This window comes from Schistocerca serialis, chromosome 4 (assembly GCF_023864345.2).
Source record: "Schistocerca serialis cubense isolate TAMUIC-IGC-003099 chromosome 4, iqSchSeri2.2, whole genome shotgun sequence".
NCBI lineage: Eukaryota > Metazoa > Arthropoda > Insecta > Orthoptera > Acrididae > Schistocerca > Schistocerca serialis.
In genome coordinates, this window is record NC_064641.1 from 537,414,309 (window position 1) to 537,436,462 (window position 22,154).

The following is a 22,154-nucleotide window of genomic DNA, read 5'->3' on the forward strand; positions in this document are numbered from 1 at the left end:
TGAATGCACTTTCTCTCGTATGTTCTAAAAAAATCTTTACAATAGACTTACAACTGCAAAATTCTAAATATCTAGACTACCCCTGAGCCGAACGTAACACGTCAGTTCTGCTTAAAGTACGATTACCGGACAAAATATTAGTCATACCTTTAAAAGAGCTCATTGCTGACCTTCGTGTGCCATAGGAGTCTTCAGACGTAAAAATAACTTCGGGCTTGCCCCAGAGGAGTGTTATAGGACCATTATTTACGAATGACCCACTAGATAACGTCGGAAGTGCTTTTCACGGACGATGCTGTTCTGTACAGAGAAGCCGCGACGCTGGAAAATTGTAGCGAAATGCAGGAAGATCTGCAGAGGCTCGACACTTGGTGAATAGGAAGTGGCAGTCGGTCCTCAGCATACATGTAACGTATTGCGAATACGTATGCAGAAGGACCATTTATTACACGATTGCGGAATTGCAGAACAATCACTTGCATAATATATCTGGGATTGTACCTATGGAGCGATCTGAAGTGAAACTATCACGTAAAATTATTCTCGAGTAAGGCCAATGCCAGACTGAGATTCATTGGAAAAGTCTTCAGGAAGTTTAGTCCATCAACAGCAACGGAAGTAGTTTACAAAAGACTAGTTCGATAAACTGAATATTGCTCGTCAGTACGGGATCCGCACCATGCAGGACTGACAGAGGAAATAGATAGGATTCATTTAGTAAGTACGAAAATGTTGCGGTATTGCTCAGCCAACTCCAGTGCGAGAGGCGATCTGTATCTCGTTATGGTCTATTGCTAACTTTCCGAGGGTGTACTTTCCTAGAAGACTCAACCATTGCTTCCTCCTACGTATATCCCACGAAAAGACTACAAAGATAAAATCAGAGGGAAGCGAGCCTACACGGAGGCCTACTATCAGTCGTTCTATCCGCGAACCATAAGCGACTGGGACAGGAAAAAGTGAAAGTAACACTGAGGCAGAAAATACCCTGTGCCCCACACTCCGTAAGGTGGCTTGCGGAATACAGATGTTGATTCACATGTCTGTCGGTTGTATGGAATCGGTGCATTAGATGGGATTACTTGATAACGTGACAGAATGGCAGAAACTGTGAACGAAGTTGCTGTCTTAGTTGGTGTATCAACGCAGACTGTTCAATGTATCTAGAAGAAATGGTGTATCATTCGCGCCTAAGAACAGTGGTGATAAAAGAAATCGAAACCGACAGGGACCGGAGACGAGTTCCAGTTTCCTAATGACAATTTGTTTCAAAACTGACAGGAATCACTGCTACAAGTAAATGCAGGTTTGTCCAGTACAAAAATGGTTCATCTGAGGTCATCAGTCCCCTAGAACTACTTAAACCTAACTAACCTAAGTACATCACACATACCCATGCCCAAGGCGGGATTCGAACCTGCGACCGTAGCAGTCGCGCGGTTCCGGACTTCACGCCAGTGCAAAAGCGACACTGCATGTGAAAATTATTATTAGCTTCCATCTCTCGTTTATTTTTCAGTATCACCCTTTATGACGAGAATGTAATAGCCTGAAAGCGGCCGTGGTCTAAAAGAATATAATACTGTTATTTTTTGTGTACAATGTAGACTTATCTGTCTGTCGTTAAGATGAGTCCCAACAGTTCTGATAGACTTTCTGTGTCATGTTGCTGCTTCCAAAGGCCGATGCTGTGGAGATGAATCCAGCCCCAGTTCGGACGGTCTGTGAATGAGAGGTGATAAACGTCTCTGGCTGTAGTTGGATGTGGACGACCTCGCCTCAACCTTTCGAAACTACCTCCTCTTTTTTGAAAGCACCGTCTTGCTATTCCACAGCGAAATATTTCAATGGAATTTATTTTATGCTGAGACTTATTTCAACAATATAAATGGTTCGCCATACCGCACTTCGCTTTGACAATTTTCTATATTTACTGTTATAAACGTGGATATTAACATAAATGTCAATTGTACTTTGTAACTCAGCTACCTGGATAAAGTCTGTCTTATTTGTGATATACCGAACTTGAGCAGTTTCTTTATGTTTCTTTTTCTCAGAGTTCCATGCACGCCATTATCCTCGGGATGTATCAAGCTATATTGACTGACGTCTACGTGTATGGGCGAAAGTTGTTCTTTCCAGGACAGAAGCGGAATGATGTCATTTTTGAAAACCTAGAAGTGAGGGCGCTCCTTCGGTTCTTGCACATTTACTATAGACAGCTTCACGAAATTTATCATAGGCTGTGTCGGAGTCGTAAAGCGAAATTTCTCCCAGATTTTTGAGACGTGGCGGTAGATAGAGTTGATAATGGGGTGAAGTCTAGACTCCAAAAACTGTCGATGGAAAGTTCATCACTGATGACGATAGTTAACTATTAGTTCAGGTAAGAACATATGGAATCTGGAGTCAGAAAGCTAAAAAGACCAACAGAACAAAAGAAGACTTTCGTTGTTCTGCAGTCCACAGATTTGTATGTGACGACACATGTCAGGTTGTTGGTGTTTTGTGCGACCATTTCGTGATGAGACTTTGAAGTTTCAAAAATATTGGTCTTTTATTATGAAAAATTTGCTTACAAAATAACTTCAGGGCAACCGGATTTTACGTGCATTTAGTAAATCCTGACAGATAAAACCATCTTGTGGTGATTACATCAAAGCAACTGTTGAATGTTTTCTCTGACCGACAGAAATTTTGTCGAATGAAATATTAATATTTCATGACCATCTGAAACTGTACACCAGAATCAGACTTGGAGCTGAGCTATACGAGCACGACTCACGGCCTCTCTTCCGCCAATACGATGTTCACAGATTTAATCTGTGAAGATGACTCAGAGTTCGTGACGCCAGCTCGGTAGGTAAGAGCAATGCCTATCAAAGATAACGGTCCTGGTTCGAGTCATGATCACGCGCACAGTTGTCAGGGAGTGTGATAGCAGTACACACTCCGCTTCTGAGTGACATATTCTTCCATGTGAAGCATCATTCCTTCTTTCAGTTCCCAAGAAAGGTTGTAATCATAGAACGTATGATCTCTAGATGAGGGACAGGACCACGTCATAAATCGATCGTTATTTCGTTATTAACAGTCCGAAAAGGGCTCTGTCTTCTTTCCTACTCATTTTTCTGGGTTTGTACAGGTAATCGTCAATTTTATAAGAACTTTCTTGTCGTCATTTGTTTTACTTATAAAAACAATTGTTTTTATTATAAAGGGGCAACGTATACTCCGCATTCAGGTTTAACTTTCAAGTGAAACGAAGTTCGAAATGTAAGCTGAATGTCGATAATGAAAACACAGTTATATTTAGGCAAGAGCATAAAACTGTATGTTTTGTCACTACCTTTAAGCACCAACATAAAACTGCAGTTAACAGCTCCAATGTAAATCTAATTTCAGCTGCATACGTATCAGGATGTACTGCAAGTGACAAAATGTATCAGTTTAACGTGCAAAATAAATCCTTGGTTGTATGCTTCATTGGGAGTTTGTTGCCCATTAGGAACAAATGTCTTCTATTTTCCTATGTGAAAAAATACGCTTCAGTTTGTTTCATTGAAATACGTAGATGTTCAAAGCTTCAGCTGACATGGTGTAGTCATCAATATTCGTTTATTGGAACGCGTCACAAAGACAAGCCCTGAAAATCGTCAGAGAATCGAAACAGTATTCTAGTTTTGGAAATCCAGGTTTCTAGTGAGACTTCTATGAAAACTGAAGGAAAGTTTGTTTTCGATATATTTGAAGGAAGAAAAATTGGAGTATAATAGCTGATCGACACTCAAATTATAAGAGATTAGAGCAACATATTTAATCAAGGACGAGACACATACCGGCTGTTTTCTTATAGAATGAGGTCGTTCAGGAATTTCGTCTGATGAGAGGGAAATCAACGAAAGCTATTATCACGTTGGTCTGAGGAACAATTCAACCTTTCCACTCACGACTGAATTTACACTGATTAGCCAGAACATTGTAACCACCTACCTAATAACCGGTATTTCCACTTTTAGCAATGATAACAGCAGCTGCGCGTCGTGGCATGGTCGCTGGAGGGAGTTGGCACGTCTGCACACACAGGTCACCTGTCCCCGTTGATATTTATCAACGCCTGCAAGCAGCTAAAGGCCTGGATTTCAATATATTTAATTCGCGTAAATACCGGGAAGGTGGGGGGTGGGGGTGGAGGGGGCGATGATCTCTGACACCACGTTCAATGACATCCCGGATGTGTTCGATCGGTTTCAGATCTGGTGAACTGGGGGAGCCAGCATATCAATTGCAACTCGCCACTTCCTCGAACCATTCCGTCACACTCCTGGCCTTGTGACATGGCGCAGTATTTTGCTGAAAAATGCAACTACTCTCGGGAAATACGATTGCATGAAGGGGTGTACGTGGTCTGTAACCAGTGTCCGGCACTCCTTGCCTGTCATGGTGTCTTGCACGAGCTCCACTCGACCCTTGCATGCGCACGTGGATGTTTTCCAGAGCATAATGGAGCCACCGCAGTACATGTGTCAAGGAAATGACGAAATACGATGTATTCACCCGCTCCCATCGGCGTGACAAGAAATCGGGCTTCATCAGACCATGCAACGCTCCACCATTGCACCAGTGTCCAGTGTCGATGGTCAGGTGCCCATTTCAGTCGTAGTTGCCGGTGTCGTGGGGTTAACATTCACACATACATGGTTCGTCGGCTGCAAAGACCGATCATTAAGAGTGTTCCGTGCACTGTTGGTTCAGAAACAAATGTATTCTGCCCAGCATTAATATCTGTTGTTAGTTCCGCCACAGTTCGACGCCTGTCCTGTTTTACCAGTCTGCCCAGTCTTAGGCGTCATATTCTGTAATGAGGGGTGGCCGCCCAACTCCACGACGTATGGACGTGGTTTGAGCTTGATTTCGCCACGCGTTCAAAGCATTCACCACAGTATTCCTCGAACACCCGACATGTCGTGTAGTTCCTGAAATGCTCGTGCCGATCCTCCGGGCCATCATAATCTGCCCTCGGTCAGATTCAGATAGATCGCGCACGTTACCCATTCTACACACTGACATGCACGCTCACTGGTAATACATGCTCCGTGCATGTGACTGAGTAGCAGTCGTTCTTCGTCAGGTCACGCTACTGTCGCCTGGATGGGTTTATATCTATAGTAAGTTGGCAGTCGTAATGTTTTTGCTGATCAGGGTATTTATGATCCCTTTTTTCATTTAAAAGTCCAGTAAGATATACTGTCAATTTGCTTACGCATCTAGCAAGTGAAACAAAATTAGTTAGCTCAAAATGTCTTTGTAATGCATTTCTCTATATCCACTATGAAATAACATAGGTTCAGTGTCCATTCGTGTTCCGACGTTGAATACATTGCGTTAATACCGAAACTAGGATAAGATGTTATGCAATTCTTTGCGTAAAATAGTTGAGTTTAGATCCCTAACATCTTCGTTCAACCAGAAACACATCAGAACCTTAGGGTAGGATTAGCCGCACATTTTAAGATTCGGCTCTTCTTAATGGCAGAGTGAATGAACTTGTAAGTGAATTCTGAATACGAGAAACGTTGTGTTATGTAAAGCTATTATCGTTGTATCTGGAACTGCACTATGTGCCTACAACAAATGGAAACTGTTACACTATGAACACGTTGCCCGAACACTACCAAACTGATAATTATTTCCATACCTGTGGGATATGTTGATTAAAATATCATCCTTACCAGAGGTAATTATAGAAAAAAGTCAGTGTTTCAAATGAAGAATTGTGTGAGAATATGATGGCTGTTGGGCGTGCCTAACGTTATTGGAACTTTTCAAATCCCAACAGCGCATTTTCAACCGACCGGAATAGCTCAGTGGTTAGCACACTGGACTTGCATTCGGGAGGACGACGCTTGAAGCCCTCGTCCGGCCATGCTGATTTAGGTTTTCCGTAATTTCCTTAAATCGCTTAAGACAAATGCCCGTATGGTTCCTTAGGAAGGGAACGGCCGCTTTCCTTGACCATCCGAGTTTGTGCTCCGTCCTATTGACCTCGTTGTCGACAGGTCGTTAAACACTATCCTTCTTTCCGGGTTATGTCCAAAGAACGTTCAGTTTATCACCATCTTTCAAACTTTGAGAAAGGTTGAATGAATGGCATGAGGAATATGGAGCGTTCATACCGGCAGCTCGTTAGCACAACTGACTGCGGAACGAGTGGTGGCGAAATGGACTCGGGACAACAATGTAGCGAAAAGAGCAGTCATCGATCCTTCCTGAAAGACTAGAACAAGAGAAGATCGTAGGGCTGTTCGACTGAATGACGAATAAATGGATGACTGCAGCTGAGGTTACAGGCAGAGTGTAACAGCGAACCCTCGGGAACAGGTTACTGGAAGCAGTGTTGATATCTCGATTGCCATGGCTTGTTTGCCGCTGATACCACACCACAGACTGTTGTGATTCCAGTTTTAGAGAGTAAATACGAGGTAGATCTTTTCAGCTACAAACTGAAAGATGTAAGTTCCATGAGTAAATTTTACTCACTTTTATTTAGAATGTTACAAATTGGCAGGCTGGCAAAAGCAATAACAATTTAACTTTCAGTGTTGAGATGGCAATTGTTCATCTAACCGAGTAACGTCCTTGCTTTGCTGATTCGCAGCATCTTGTACGCTGATGAATGTGTTGCAGGTAAGGAATCCTATCTAGATGAATCTTCGAAGGAAGTCTACCAATGTTCGTCGTGTCTTCTTCCCCCAGATTCTCCGGGTGTGCACCGATCTTTAAGGAGGCACAGATAGATACTGTTAGCTACGTCGGGGGCCTGGCTGTTAGCGACGACCTCTGTTTGCGTCTATAGCGCCACCCGTCGATTAGCGGTGAATGATGGAGATTTCGGAGCGAATGAAGTGCTCGCTGGCGATCGGATTGCGGTTATTACGCTCGACTGACTTCTGGGAGTCAGCGCAGACAACTGAGACTTGCATGGCGTTGAGGCGATCACCTGGGATGTTAAGTGCAGTTCTATGCTTTCAGTGTTGAATCTCTCTTCAGTTTGTGGTGGTCACACTGACGCTGGTGAAAGATCACAGATCTACGTTTCTCTGAATCATTTTGTGAGGAACTATTGAATGTGACACAGGAGTGATTCGGCACCTGCTGAAAGGAGGCTGAGTGATCACCAGTATGTGACAGGAATGAAAAACACTGTTGTCATATCATTCATGATCAAGGCACCAAATGGCTTATTTTACCGGAATAATGCAGGACCCTATACTGTAGTTAACAGTACAAACGACCAGAGGAATATGGAGATCATTGATTAGCCTGCCCTGTGCACAGGTTTGTCATCCATAGAGTAGATCTCGGATACAATGGGAGGAATTTGGCTTCCATACTAGCTTCCAGACAGCGATTTCCATGAACTGACCCAGTATGTGTTTCAGACAAGGTAAGAAAGACCTCAACATAAGAACCCGAAGCTGTTTTCTTCCACGCCAAAACGGATGCAGAAGTGTAGTCGTGCTCCTGTGAGGGTCGCAGCTTATATTGTGTTTGAGGATGGGCATAGGTTTGGGAGTAGAACGAAAGTTTATTCATTTAATGTCCATCACAAACGACCAAATCCACAAAGTTTGGTAAGTATCGAACCGGTAATGATTCACCGCCTAACATTTTCCATTTACATTATTATATGAACGAGGTCCGAATCTCTCATGCTCTAGTTCTGCATGTGCTCGCGCACATGTGTGTATGTGTGTGTGCCTGAGCGTATGTGAGAGTGATTGGTGGTAGTGGAGGAGTGGGGAGGTGGTGGGGGGGGGGGGAGGGGGGAGGGACAAATGGGGGCATATGTGCCTTTGCAGATGATTAGCTGGATATCCTTTGTGCTATATTTTCTTTCGATAGAATTTCAGGTTACATTCAACATTTTTCTGGCCACTGAAATTACGGTATTAAGGTACTCAGTACCTTCTATAAATATTACATGAGCAAATAGATCCAATACTAAGTAGTGCCTGATTAGATCCAAATCTCACGAATGTTTTTATACCCTCGTAAGCAAGCAAACAATTGATGGTTCATGAGAGACGATTCCCACGCAGCATTTAAGTAAACTTTCATTTGCACGACATACAAAAACGCGAAGTATAAATTAATGCCCATGCTGATTAACACAGCTGAAGGATCACCATGATCTGACATTAACCAATCGAAGTCCGTAGTGACATTGGTTGCTGCATCAACACTAGGCCCATGTACACAGTTTAAGTTCCACAGAAGCAACGCCCATCCAGTGGCGCCGAGTCGTGGGAAAGCCAGGGTCAGAGGAGGCGAAGGTTTCGATGGAGATGGCTGGCGGCTAGGTATGGCTGCTGGAACCGAGTCGCGGTAGGGTGCGGTGTAGAAAAAGGTACTCTGGGTTGGGCCCGGTCGGAGAGTCTCAACGATGGGCCGGTGAGGGCCGCCTGCTTTAAGTGCGGAGCGTGAGCGTACGCTGCTTGTTAGCAAGCATGCTGCGTCTTCAGTAGGCCACAGGCGCAAGAATACCGCATACTGCTCGGCGAACACGTGACTTGCGGATGCAACGGAGTCCCACAGTCCCGCTAACGCCGCTACACGCACTGCTTTTGTGGCGCCTGTGGTCGCACCTGGTAGACGTTAGCTTTTCAAGAGGCATGATATTGTCCGTCAGCAATAATGTTTCCAAAACAAGTGGTGTACTTGCGTCTCCCGACCCACCACTGTCTCCGGAGGGCGAGCTCCTGGATCACTAGAACAGACTATCTGCCAGGCTGCGCGTGTTATGCTGGAAGCAGAAAAGGCCGGTGACCGGTCAGTTATAAGAAGATGTGGTACTCCGTCGTCATTGTCTAACGAGTACTGTACTGGCCTCGACCTGAACTCACACCCGATGGCGTCCCACGCTATGACGAAGGGGTAACACCGCTGTGGAGCTCCAGAACGTTGGAAGACTGGGGACCTCTCCCCGTGCGTCGGCATCCATTTGGAATACTGCGTAAACGTAATTCATTCACTGAACACAATGCGACGCCATCCATCAGTAGAGAACGTCTTCCGGTCATAGCACCATTCCAGACGCAACCGTTTGTTTTGTGGTGTCAACAGAAGATTACGCATGGGATGGTAATTTCCTAGTCGGGGTGAAGCTAGTCTCCCGCCAATGGTACAGCATAATGCAGACTGTTGCTTTGTACACCACACTGAGATTCTCCCTTGCGGTGGTCAGACATGGTCGATTGGAACCTTGACGCGAGTATACCTGCCCTCACATTCCCATGCAGTAGAACATCCGAATTCCGACGAATCGTGATATTGTACAATTCGTCAAGCCGGTCGAATAGAGACCCGCAATGAGCCCCTTTTCAAACTCTGTCTGGTACTGATAACGCTGTCTCAAAGAGTGTGTGGAATCTCCGTGTCTCACTCAACATCTGACACAGTTCACCCCCATTATATACAGTGTCAGGCCTGGGAACAACAGTAAACAGTACCAGTACCAAAGAACTCTGGGGGCCGTTCTTTCTGTAGCAGAGATTTACGATCCTATTTGTTTACATATCCGCCAGTGGTTTCTATGTGTACGAAGTTATGTTGACATCGGACTAGTCGTCTGGTTGCTTCACTTTTTTGTCATGCGGTATGTATACACACACCCATTAATGTGACCACCTCCTATGTTCAACATCAGTGTGTAAAAACCAGTCAGAGACAGCAAGTGGCAACACTAGTAGTGTAGGGTATATAAACCGTATATGACGGTAGTATCTGTTCCGGAAAGAACAGTTACCGTGGATGACCATGCAGCTTTGCTAGAAATGAAATGACAATTAAATGGACACCCTAGCTGCAAACAGGTGTTGATGTACTTCATTGGGGACATGTTGAAAATGTGTGCCCCGACCGGGACTCGAACCCGGGATCTCCTGCTTACATGGCAGACGCTCTATCCATCTGAGCCACCGCGGGCACAGAGGATAGTGCGTCTGCAGGGACTTATCCCTTGCACGCTCCCCGTGAGACCCACATTCCCAACATGTCCGCACCACTACATTCGTAGTGCGCCTAATAGATGTGTTGTGGCGTAGCAAGACAGCCACGCCACGGAAGTAGCCGAAAGGCACGCGTTTAGTTCACGCAGGCAAGAGATAGGTCTGTAACAGGATACGTAATGAATGCTATAAAGAAAAGTACGTAGCTTCTGGAATACTTAACTTTAATCCATCCTTGGTACATCGCTATTGACGATATAAGTGAGACTCCATAGATACATGCAATGTTACTAATGGCGCCTTGCTAGGTCGTAGCCATTGACTTAGCTGAAGGCTATTCTAACTATCTGCTCTGCAAATGAGCGATGCTTCGTCAGTGTGCATCGCTAGCTACGTCGTCCGTACAACTGGGGCGAGTGCTATTCCGTATCTCGAGACCTGCCTTGTGGTGGCGCTCGGTCTGCGATCCCTGACAGTGGCGATACGCGGGTCCGACATGTACTAATGGACCGCGGCCGATTTAAAGCTACCACCTAGCAAGTGTGGTGTCTGGCGGTGACACCACAAGATGTTTGCCCATCATACTCATTACTCGTGGCAGATTAATCTACCAAGTCCCGTACGAGTTCGGGCATAACGTGTGCGTTCGCACAAGAAGGTCAATGGCCGGGAAGCCATGAGTCAGAGAAGTAAAGAGTATGATGGGCAAACATCTATTAGGCGCACTACGAATGTAGTGGTGCGGACATGTTGGGAATGTGGACCTCACGGGGAGCGTGCAAGGGATAAGTCCCTGCAGACGCACTATCCTCTGTGCCCGCAGTGGCTCAGATGGATAGAGCGTCTACCATGTAAGCAAGAGATCCCGGGTTCGAGTCCCGGTCGGGGCACACATTTTCAACATGTCCCCAATTAAGTACATCAACGCCTGTTTGCAGCTATGGTGTCCATTTAATTGTCATTTTATATAAACCGTGTCATGGAAGGGGGGGGGGGACGCGAGAAACAGTCAAGTCGTTGTTGTATTACGGAAACGAAGGGATTCATCCGACGTCAAAAAGGACATAATCAATGGCTTTCGCACTAAGACGATGGCTGTAATTTTCACTCCAATACCACAACTGGACGTCCACTGAGTAGCGCCAGGTGGGATCTTCAGATGGATCACGTTTTACTCTCGATCGGACTGAAAGCAATCGCTCTGAAAGAGTAGTAGCTATGTTCTGGGGAATGTTTTCGTGGCATTTCCTGGATGATTTCATAATTCACTCCCTATTTGCAGTTTGCTTTTCCTCGGCACGATGGCGTCTATCAGCAGGACAATGCAATGCGTCACACTACTCGCAGTACTCGTGCGTGACCCGAAAAGTGCAGTATGAGTTTACCCTTCTCCTCAGATTTAAGCCCAATCGAGACAGCCTCGATCGGGCTGTTCACGTTATGGATCCTCATCCGAGAAACCTAACACAGCTGGCCACGACAGTGGAGTCAGCACGACTCGACACCCCTGCAGGTACCTTCCATAACCTCGATGACTCTCTTCCTGCACGTGTCGCAGGGTTCGGCGCTGCAAAAAGTGGTTATTCAGACTTTTGTCAGGCGGTCACTTCAACGTGACTGGACAGTGTATGTCAGATTCTTTCTATACCAGTATTTATCAACTGGTGATTCCCTAGAGTTACTGACAGCTTTCTTCTCCTCTTGGAATTAATGTATCTGAAGTTTGGTCACGTAAATGAGGTATCTTATCCAGTTAAATACATCTTTTGCATGGCAGTTGAATACTTCATGAGGTAGTGCAATTTATTGGCAACTTAGACGACAGTACAGGCATCCTGATTCGGTTGGAACTTTATACATTTTGATTTCGAAGACTGCCAGGTCAAATTAACTACATACAGATCAGAATACTATCACGATATGCCAAGTGAGACAGTGGTTTGGCTATTCAATATACAGGGTGGTCAGAAACAGCCTGGAAAGCTTGTAAGGGTTTTGGAAGGGTGGGATGTGCTGAGAAATAACTGTTAAGAAAAAAAATCGATACGTTGTGCCGTTTCCGGCTAATTTAGCATTGAAGTTGGCGAATAAGACCGTCGTGCGCGCAAATTCAAGCTCCCGCCGGATACAATTACTGTCAGTTGTTCTCACAGCGCTCGGTATTGCTCAGCCTCTGCGTAGTATTCGATCCTTACCACCGTCCCATGTGCAATATTTGTAACGCCCTCTTGTTTGGTTTTAGGAAACCAAACGAAAAACACGTTTAGAGACGCCGACTTTGGAGGGACGCTTGAATCTTCGCGCGCAGCTACCTGATTGGCCAACTTCAATGCTAATTAAATGGAAACGGCGCAACGCATGGAATTTGTTTCTTAGCAGTTATTTGTCAGTACAGTCTACACTGCAACACTCTTATAATATTTTCAGACTATTTCTGGTCACCCTGTACAGCCCCTCATTATCTCGCCCATTCTACAAGATAATGGAAAGAAACATACATAGTTGGTCGTTAAAATTGGAACACCATGGAAACAGTATCAAACAAATGGCCAATTGGCATGAAGTGCACTACATGTTGAACACGCAGCGCAAATGCGTCAACTATAAAGGTGTAACGTCACATGCATTCTGTATACAAGAAAAGGTTACGTAAAATGTTTGTTTGTTGGGAAATGGTTGTGTTCTGCGTCGTGTAAGAAAGAGCAACGTCTACTAGCGCGTGTCAGAATCTGACAGCTCAAAATTGTGGTCTATCAGTGTTTGTTGTGTCGTGATATCGCTGTCCGCATTGTTTAGGATCCCACAACTGTAAAGTGAACGTGGAATCTAAGGTAAGAATCCACACTAACCACGACTTCTGGAGGACCACGGACTGTCAGCGTGGCGATTAATTTATTGTCTTCCCCGCGACAGAGAGGCGCGCCGACAGTGTTGCGCCCAACGAGAACATTGGACAATTTAGACAAGTCTTCGACTACATAACACAGTAACCTCTGGTTCCTATGGTTCGCATAAAAGGCTATTTGGACAGGAAAATTTACATTTCTGACAAGTTAAGGCCGATATCAGTGCTCTATGTTCGAAGTCTCCATTACGTTAACTATGAACCAGAAAACGCAAGAATGAATGTGGGCCGTGCCGCCCTGAGGTACCTCGATTCAGAGGCTGTTCGACTGTTGTCCTGCCCATCATATTCTATCGATCTCTTACCCACTGGAAACATCTCGTCATCTCTGTTGTCGAGAGGATGGAATCCCACCACCGTTTATACACTACGATTCATGAGCATCGGCACACGGCTGAAGCAGCATGGGATGAGGTGCCTGTCTCTGTCGTTCAAGCTCGGCTCAACTTGATGTGAAGCTGAGCTACAGACATTGTAGCAGACAGAGGTGGCAGCTCTGTGTACATACTATACTATTGGGCTGGTTCATAATTATGTAGCGTTTTTCCATGAGTTTAATAAACACAACGGAGGAACATTACAGAGACTTTAGTCATGAGTAATATATTCTTCTCAGAGAATCAATTCGTAGTACACCACACCGCCGCCATTCCATCAGATGCAAAACATTGTCTTTTGTGCATCACGCAGGTCATTGTGCGATGAGTTGCTGCTTTATTTGGGCTCAAATATTCTTTTCTTCATGTTAGCAAAAAGACACCTCTCCTCGTCACCAGTAGTGATGTAGGATAGGAATCGTCGGTGCTGTTCACAAGCCAGTTCATGACTAGCAAGCAGAGTTCTGATTTCTCCGCATGTCATTCCATTTTCTAGCGTCCACAACTCAACTCATCATCTCCAAATGACGAAAATGTCAAGATGTATTCTCAAATAGCTACATTAAACTACAAATAAAAAATGAATACTGATAAATAAACCCATAGCAACCGGAATATCAACATCCAAAACAAAAGCGCTGCGATACCGTTCCTCACAAGCGACTATTAATCAAATTGCGTGCATATGAAGTATCGTCTCAGTTGTGTGACTCAGAAAGGTCACAGTCCGTAGTGATAAAATCATCGAGTAGAACAGAAGTGATATCTGGAGTTCTGCGAGGTAGTGTCATAGGCCATCTGCTGTTCCTGATTTACATAAATGATCTAGGTGATAATCTGAGCATGCCCCTTACGTTGTTTGCAGATGATGCTCTGATTTACCGTCTAGTAAAATCATGAGACGATCAATTCCAATTACAAAATGATCTAGAGAGAATTTCTGTATGGTGCGAAAAGTGGCGATTGGCACTAAACAAAGAAAAGTGCGAGATCATCCACATGGGTACTAAAAGAAATCCGATAAATTTTGGGTATACGACCAATCGCACAAATCTAAAGGCTGTTAATTCGACTAAGTACCTAGGAATTACAATTACGAGCAACTTAAATTGGAAAGACCATATAGAAAATATTGTGGGGAAGACGAAACAAAGACCGCGCCAGAACACTTAGAAGATGTGACAAACCCACTAAAGGGACAGCCTACACTACACTTGTCCGTCCCCTGCTGGAATATTGCTGAGCGGTGTGAGATCCTTACCAGGTAGGATTGACGGGGGACATCGAAAAGTGCAAAGAAGGGCAGCCCGTTTCATATTATCGCACTATTGGGGTGAGAGTGTCACTAATATGATACGCGAGTTGAGGTGGCAGTCACTGAAACAAAGGCGGTTTTCTTTGCCGCGAGATCTATTTACTAAATTTCAATTACCAACTTTCTTTTCCGAATGCGAAAATATTTTGTTGACACCCCCTACGTAGTGAGAAATGATCATCATAATAAAATAAGAAAAATCAGTGCTCTAACCGAAAGATTTAGGTGTTCCTTCTTCCCACGCGCCATTCGGGAGTGGAATGGTAGAGAAGAAGTATGAAAATGTCTCAATGAAACCTCTGCCAGGCACTTACGTGTGAATTGCAGAGTAACCATGTAGCTGTAGATGTAGATTATGCAGCAACCTAATGTAAACACTCGTAGTTTGTTATCCTTCCTAATGTAGTAACCGGTGCAATTAAATATTTTAGTGTAATATTCAACTAGCGGATCTGTTTCTCCTTTCCAGGTTCTCTTTATAACTTGTCTCTGTAATGATTCTCTGGAGTATTACTGTAGAAAAACAACATAACAAATGAACTGAAATTACACAAGGAAACAAAATCATCAATCCGAACAGAATGTCTCAAGATTTAACACTGTAACACGTTGGTTAGAGATAATATAAACAGTGTGTCGGAAGAAACGTTGGGAGGGGAGAGTGGCTCGGGGTTCAGTGGACGCGAATACTAAACAAGTTTTAACCACATTTATTTACAACTAAATTCAATAAATCACGGTGCATATATAAAAGTAAAACACAAGGAAAGTGACCAGTTCTCAGTCCACAAATGCGCTTTAACGTAATATCGAGCATAATACGCTAAACAGTAAAATTCCTGCCCTTCAAAATTACCTTAGCTTTACAATAACAAGGAGGATACAAAATAAAAGCCAACCGTACCACTAATAACTGTACACGTACAAGCTAGAAGGAATGACAAGATAAGTAAAACAGCAAGGTCCTATCCGAGGATACAATATCCAAACTTAAACCAGCTGGAGCCGACACACCATGCCCAAAGCTTATAATAATGCAGCTAATAAACAAGCGAAAGAGTAAACAGTAATTAAGACACAGTGACCCATACGCCACAACATTGGCCAAAGGACAAAATAAATCAGACCAGTAATTCAACAAAGGGCAGCAATCTTGAGTCAGGAACGTAAAACAGTTGAGAATAATGTAGGGTGTATCGTAAGGGTTTACTTCACACAGAATCTTCTCCTACTGAACTTATTTTAGATAATAGAGCCAGGCCCTGCACCTGTCCCGTAGTTACGGCAGTAAAACTAGCGCAGCTTAAGCTAAAACAACCAGACCAGGCGTCTGCACATCCTAGTTTCAGCCGAGCATCTCTGATACGATACTCTTTTCATGCGCCACCGTCCAAGAACACACACCACAATTAACCTCTACTTGTGTCTCATCAGCACCACTTTCCCTAGAGCCAAGAGCCAGGCACCTACCGCTCGCCCAGCACAGCAACCGATGTCTCGATATCAGGTCGCTTCAACTCAGGCCCAAACTCCAATGGGCTGCCTCAGTTGTTGGCCACGCGACTTCGCAGCTCCATTTTCTTGGCAGACACTCGTCTGGAGTTGCCTCCTTTTTCTGCTTCCTTGCTAGCACTCCAGTTGTTTCACCAGCAAACACCAGAGAGCTTGGTTTCTCTTGGAAGCAGCGCCAGGCATCAAGAACAGCCTACGCTGTTTGCAAGACCACTCAGGGTGTATATCCCTTGCCGTCACCAGAAGGTCTGTCTAAGACTTGACCATGTCTCCTTTAGCTTTCAGTCCCCACGACGACAGTGGCTCCCCTGTCCTCTATACATACAGGGTCGACAGCAGCCAACTAACCCTTTCTTCACAGGTGCTGTTGCTTGCTGGCCTGAACCAACCATTCCATAAATATTACATTTAGGAAGGTATCATCCCAAATTATGAACAAGTAAACAAGAAAGATATTATGATAACAGAAACTTAAGAAAATATAATATTGCCCAACGTAATGTTGCGTAAATAGTGGAAATCACGTACATGAATTAAAGTGACTGTGATGTGTATTAGGACAAGAGCTACATTTAAGGACAGGTATCTCAGTAGCAGGTTAGGGGACCACACCACAAAGTGGCCCTCACCGCAAAAATTTAACATACACTGACGGAAAAAAATCGCAACACGGGGAAGGAGTTGTGCGACATAAAAGAAAGATGGTAGGCGTGTTTCTACTCTGAAAGATGATGTCTATCCAACTTCCGCAATAGTCGCATAAGAGTAGCCCTAGTAGCGCCACAATGAGGATGCAAATCAGTTTTGCCTTCAATTCAAGCTGTAAATGTCGTGAACATTAGTTACCTTTGAGACTGGACGTGGTGAGTTGATGTTAGTCAAGATTGCCTTTAAAGGCGACAAAGAAGCCATTGTCAATACCTCACTGACTTTGAAGAAGGTCGAGTAATAGGCTACGAGAAGCTGGGTGTTCCTTCTGTGATACTGCAAAAAGTCTTGGTAGGATTGTAGACACTGTACATATTGCTGATAGCGGTCGTCGCGGGAATGTACGGTCGCAAGAAGACCGGGCTCTGGACGGACAAGAGGCACCACAGGGAGGGAAGACCATCGTGTTCGGTGTAGGGCTCTGGCGCATAGTACTACATCTGCAGCAGCCATTTGAGCAGCAGCTGGCACCACAGTGACAGAATGAACTGTTACAAATCGATTAATTCAAGGACAGGTCCGAACCAGACGCCTTCTAGCGTGCATTCCACTGACCTCGAACCACCGTCATTTGCGACTTTGGTGCTGCCAATCGAGAGCTCATTGGAGGGCAGGATGGAGGTCTGCTGTCTTTACTGATGAAAACTGGATCTGCTTCGTGTCAGTGACGGCCGTATGTTGTTTAGGAGGACATCGAACCTACCTGTCTGCGTATTAGACACACTGGACTTGGTCTCCGGTGCGATTCCGTGTGGCAGCAGGAGTAGCGATAATCCCAGATACCCTGACTGAAAATTTGTACGTCAGTCTGGTGATTCGACCTGTTGTGCTGCCATTCATGGCCAGCATCCCAGGGGGTGTTTTCCAACAGGATAACGCTCGCCCACGTACCACTGTTGTAACCCAACATGCTCTACAGAGTGCCGACATATAGCCGTCTTCTATTTGATCACCAGACCGGCCTCAAATCTATCACACATGAGACATCATCGGATGACAACTGCAGTGTCATTCACAACCAGCATTAACCGTGCCTGTGCAGACCCAACAAGTGCAACAGGCTTGGATCTCCATCCCACAAACGACATCCGACATCTGTACAACGCCATGCAAGCATGTCTGGCAGTTACAGCGGTTATTAATGTACCAGAATTTCATATTTTCAAAGGCTTATCTCGCGCTTACATTAACCTGTGGTCTTGCAATATCAATCACTTTTCTGTGGGCAGCTGACGTGAATTGAATCAACATTCATCAGCGTTCACTTCTCCAACTCAATTGCCACTCCCTTCAAATTCCCAGAGGTGTTCAGTCAAATGCACGGTACTTGATTCAGCAAAACTGGTAAGGTTTTTAACCAAGACGACTGGTTGCAGCAATTTTTGAAAACTTTTGTTCATCACAGTCGATGTGTTCCATATCCATAATGAATGAATGTTTTAGAATTTTAATGGGATGGTTAACGGAATTATGGTATTTTGAGATCAGTTAGACATCACGAAAATCAGATTTCTTCCGTGGTCTATTTCATCCAAAGCAAAACCCATGAAACGTCTGAGATATTTACCTTAAAATCAAGGTCGATCTAAGAGTACACTTGTCACTTACGAACAAAAACAGCAGGGGGGAAAAGTTATTCTCAAAGCTCCATTTGATCAAAAACAGCATTTGAGCGTCCATGTTTGAAGACAGGTTTAATATTTTGGTGTCGCTCAGTATCGAAAGTGGCACTTTATAACAACCAAGTTATGAAGATTTATACGTAAATAGCTGCGAAGGGTAGGCGGAAACCAGTCAGCCAATATGATTAAGTAAAACTTCCATTTTAAGGCTGTGTTACTATAGGACGGTATTTTTATTCAATACAAGGAAACTTTGCTTAGCTGATACATTGCATTTGCGTAACAAACATGTTTTCTTACAACTTCAACACGTTATTTTTGAAATTGAAATAGTAATTTTTGTATGGATATAAATCTCAACTTTTTTTAAAAAAATGTTTGTTCACAGTGTTTTTAATAAATCGTGTGGCCTCACTACCCAATCTTATTCAATTATATAATAATCATTAAGGGTTTCTTATTAGAAGATTTCTCTAAAACTATAATTTTATGTGTTACTCATCAAAAAGTTTGCCCTGATAATGTTCGGAGCTCAGGGGCCTAGAGGTCCAAACATCCTAAAATGTAGACCACAACCAATCAGAGAAAAACAGACCCAGCAGGAGCAAAACTGAATCTGAATTAGATGCGACCAATATTCATGAGCAAAGACTTTAACGAAAAGTTAGTTGCTCATTGGCTCGCATGGATCAGGATTCAATTCCAAGTAAAAGTTTCACACATAACAGTCATTATTAACGCAGTTGTTAAAGAGTTTAGCTGTCGAGTCTGTTCTCAGCAGCCGCCGGCCTCGCACAGTAGTCGTGCAGTGAGAGAATTGCAACAGGTTAAATAGACATACACTGCTTTTGCAGGTGTCGGTTATACACGCGAGTAAAGGAATGCCAACACATTCGGGTTTTTTCTCTGCCTTGACAAAAAAAAATTATTTTGAATAATATTCGTCACTAATAAGGTGGCAGCTTCTTCTTATATATCATTACTGTAATTGTATCATATTCCTGTAAACATCAACGAATTAGGATACTATAATTTGCTGCCGTCTTTTAGATAATACATGTCTTCGGAGGACAAAACTACGGTAAAAGAGAGATAGCTCAGTCAGGCGAGTTCTGTGCCTCATCATAAGGATTAACGAAGCGGCGCAGATCGGCAGAGGCCGTCTTCTTTGATTGAAGCAGAAGTTCGACCGGCAACGTACTCATTCCGAATTCTCGTCATGTTTTCGTGCTCCTACATTTCGTTCCCTTGGCAGCGACTGAGCCTGCCTGAGCAGTAACAATATTAACATGACGTTCTTTTGCTGACAGCGGTGTAACGTTGGACGAACACAAACGCTCAATGAGGTACGACAGTTTTCGAACATTCAAACATAAATGATCAGTAATTACGAACGGAAAGTCTAAAACGCTGTGAGTTGTGGTGTTATAGCTCTTAGCAATAAGCTTATAGTTTGGTTTTCTGTATTACATTTATTTTTCTTTCAGATATCTTTAAACAGTGGGCAGAATTTCATTTTTAAACGCATATTTCCATTAAGGGGTGTAGCAATTTGTGCAGATTCGTAACAACATACTACACGCGCCGTCGAGGTGATTAACGTAATGCAGTCGTGGGCTGGGCTGGGCTGGGCTGCCTCCACACTGGCTGAGAGCTGAGAGGCTGCGCCATTGTCCTGGCTGTGCCTGCGGCTGCCCGTGTGGGGTCGCCTCATCGGCATGCAGGCCAGCCAGTCTGCTTTCAGGGCACTGCACTTCCTACACGTCTTAACGGACATGCAAGTAGTTACAGAACGGATTAGCCCGCTATCGGTAACGTCATTAACTAAAGTTTTCATCTTCTTCGTCGCTGAGACGACGAGAAATTGTGTTAATACTCGTCTCGAATTTTATATAATTGTTTCTCATCGAAGAAGTTCTCATATACTGTCGGTTCAATATACACTCCCGTGATGAAAATTGGTACATTCTTTTAGAGGTTTCCAATTCACTCAAGATTTACCGTTGCAGCAGTGTACATGGCGTACATGGCATGATTAGATTTACATATGAATAGCGCAAGCGGTTCTGAGGTATCAGGTACGGACACATGCTGAAACATCCATATTGATACGCGGTGTAGCCTCCCCTGACTCAGCATATCGGAAAGTCAATACAACCTTCGGTGAAATTAAAAGCGAGAGTGGTAACGTTAACAGTGCAACGCGAATTCCACTCTGAAATGCAGAGGAGAGAGTGGATAGTTGGAAAGAGTACATTGAAGGTTTATGAGCGGAAATATTTGTCTGATGTGATAGAAGAAGAAACAGTAGTCGATTTAGAATAGCTACGGAATCCACTATTAGAATAATAATTTAAAAGAGCTTTGGAGGACTTAAGATCAAATAAGGCAGAAGGGGTAGATAACACTCCATCAGAATTTTTGTAATCATTGGTGGAAGTGGCAACAAAACGACTATTCACAATTGTCTGTAGAATGTATCAGTCTGGTGACGTATCATCCCTTTCGGGAAAATATCCACATTATCTCGAAGACAGCGAGAGCTGACAAGTGACAGAATTATCGCACAATAAGCTTAACAGCTCAAGCATTCAAGTTGCCGACGAGAGTAATATACAGAAAAATGGAAAAGAAAATTGTTGTATGACGATCAGTTTGGCTGTAGGAAATGTAAAGGAACCAGAAAGGCAATTCTGACATTGCGGTTGATAATAGAGGCAAGACTAAAGCAAAATCAAGACCCGTTCATAGGATTTGTTGATCTGCAAAAAGCATTCGACAATATAAAATGGTGCAAGATGTTCGAAATTCTGAGAAAAATAGGGGTAAGCTGTAGAGAGAGACGTGTAATATACAATATGTACAAGAGCCAAGAGGGAATAATAAGAGTGGACGATGAAGAACGAAGTGCTCGTATTAAAAAGGGTGTAAGACAAGGATGTAGATTTTCGCCCCTACTGTTCAATCTGTAAATCGAGGGAGGAATGATGGAAATAAAAGAAAGGTTCAGGAGTGGAGGTGATAGAATTCGCTGATGACATCGCTATCCTGAGTGAAAGCAAAGAAGAGTTACGTGATGTGCTGAACAGAATGAACAGTCTAATGAGTACAGACTGTGGATTGAGAATAAATCGAAGAAAGACAAAGGTAATGAGAAGTAGCAGAAATGAGAACAGAGAAACTTAACATCAAGATTGATGGTCACGAAGTAGATGAATTTAAGGCATTTGCTACCTAGGCAGCAAAATAACCAATGACGGACAGCAAGGAGGATATCAAAAGCAGACTAGCATAGGCAAACAGTGCATTCCTGGCCAAGAGAAGTCTACTAACATCAAACATAGGCCTCAATTTGATGAAAAAATTTCTGAGAATGTACTCTTGGAGCACAGCACTCTGTAGTAGTGAAACATGGACTGTGAGAAAGCCGGAACAGAAGAGAATCGAAGCATTTGAGATGTGAATTTACAGACTACTGTTGAAAATTAGGTGGTCTGATAAGGTAACGAATGAGGAGGTTCTGCGCACAATCGGAGAGGAATGGAATTTGTGGAAAACAATGGCAAGGAGAAGGGTCAGGATGACGGGACATGTGTTAAGACATCAGAGAATGACTTCCAAGTTACTAGAGAGAGCTGTAGAGAGCAGAATGTGTAGAGGAAGACACAGATTGGAATACGTCCAGCAAACAACTGAGGAGTAGGT

General features: G+C 43.8%; 1 protein-coding gene and 1 non-coding gene across 2 annotated transcripts in view; one reads left to right on the forward strand and one right to left on the reverse strand.

The window, feature by feature from the left end:
* LOC126474082 (elevenin-Vc1-like) overlaps positions 1 to 22,154 on the forward strand; it is a 322,826-nt gene that overhangs the window by 111,355 nt on the left and 189,317 nt on the right. The gene's annotated exons all lie outside the window — the stretch shown is intronic.
* On the reverse strand, positions 9,914 to 9,988 carry Trnat-ugu (transfer RNA threonine (anticodon UGU)). The gene has a single exon. It is a non-coding gene; the product is annotated as a tRNA-Thr (tRNA).